We start from the raw sequence: 1,886 nt of genomic DNA, 5'->3' as shown, positions 1-1,886 counted from the left end.
TCTCTCTGTCCCTATAAAAAAAAAAAAAAAAAAAAAAAAAAAAAGTGCACAATTCACATAGTTGTGCATCCATCAGTATGTGTGTGTGTGTGTATTTAGATTTTTATTCATTCACTTTTAGAGAGAGAGAGAGAAAGAGAAGGGGGAAGGAGCAGGAAGCATCAACTCTTGTATGTGCCTTGACCAGGCAAGCCCAGGGTTTCGAACCAGCGACCTCAGCATTCCAGGTTGACACTTTATCTACTGCACCACCAAAGGTCAGGCCTCCATCACCATATTTAAGAACATTTTTATTATCCTGTAAAGAAACCCCACACCACTTAACCATCACTCCCAAAGCCTTCCTATCCTCTGCCTCTACTTCAGCCTCTTGGCAACCACGAACCTGCTGTCTATAGATTTGCCTCTTCTGGACATTGCACAAAAATGGAGGCATATAACATGTAGCCTTTTGTGTCACTGGCCTCTCTCACTTAGCATGTTTTCAAGATTCATGTTGTAGCATGTGTCAGTACTTTATTTACTTTTATTGATGAATAATATTGCATTGTATGGCTAGATCACATTTTGTTTATTTAGTTGCTGGACATTTGGGTTGGTTCTACTTTTGGGCTAGTATGAATAATACCTCCATGAACATTTGTTTACAAGTTTTCATGTGGACGTATGTTTTCAGTTCTCTTGGTACATAACTAGAAATCCAATTGTTGGGTCATATGTTAATTCTGTTTTTAATCATTTGAGGAACTGCCGGACTGTTTTCCAAAGTGTCTGCACCATTTTACATTCCCACCAGCACTGTATGAGGGTTCCAGTTTCCCCACATCCTTGCCACCATATTACCTGTATTTTTATTGCCGTCCTAGTGGGTGTGAATTGATATCTTATCATTGTGGTTTTGATTTGCATTTCCCTGATGGCTAATGATGTTAAGCATCTTTTAATGGGCTTGTTGGAAAGAGCTTCCTTTTAAAGTAACTGCATGGCCTGACCTGGTGGTGGCGCAGTGGATAGAGCATCGGACTGGGATGCAGAAGGACCCAGGTTCGAGACCCCGAGGTCGCCAGCTTGAGTGTGGGTTCATCTGGTTTGAGCGAGACTCACGAGCTTGGACCCAAAGTCGCTGGCTCCAGCAAGGGGTTGCTCGTTCTGCTGAAGGCTCGCGGTCAAGGCACATACGAGAAAGCAATGAACAACTAAGGTGTTGCAACGCACAATGAAAAACTAATGATTGATGCTTCTCATCTCTCTCTGTTCCTGTCTGTCTGTCCCTGTCTATCCCTCTCTCTGACTCACTCTCTGTCTCTGTTAAAAATAAATAAATAAATAAATAAATAAAAAAAAAAATAAAAAAAAAATAAAGTAACTGCATGGTATTCCCTTGCGTGGGTGTACCTTGATGTATAAAACTAGTCGCTTTTTGCGGACACGTAGGTGAATTTCAAGTCTTTTTCTCTCACCAACAGGGTCTTGTGTGTAAACCACATTTTGCTCGTGTATGAACATATCCATAGGGTAAATACCTAGGAGTTAAATTGCAGGGGCAAAGGGAATGTACCTATGTTTCATAAGTTTGAATTTATGCCACTTCTGTATTTCAAAGTAAATATTGAAAATAATCAGAGTCATTTAGGCCCTGGCCGGTTGGCTCAGTGGTAGAGCGTCGGCCTGGTGTGCAGGAGTCCCGGGTTTGATTCCCAGCCAGGGCACACAGGATAAGCACCCATCTGCTTCTCCACCCTTCCCCCTCTCCTTCCTCTCTGTCTCTCTCTTCCCCTTCCGCAGCGAGGCTCCATTGAAGCAAGGATGGCCCAGGCGCTGGGGATGGCTCCTTGGCCTCTGCCCCAGGCGCTAGAGTGGCTCTGGTCACGACAGAGCGATGCCCC

Source organism: Saccopteryx bilineata, chromosome 9, assembly GCF_036850765.1.
Source record: "Saccopteryx bilineata isolate mSacBil1 chromosome 9, mSacBil1_pri_phased_curated, whole genome shotgun sequence".
Taxonomy (NCBI): Eukaryota; Metazoa; Chordata; class Mammalia; order Chiroptera; family Emballonuridae; genus Saccopteryx; species Saccopteryx bilineata.
This window is presented reverse-complemented; position numbering follows the sequence as displayed.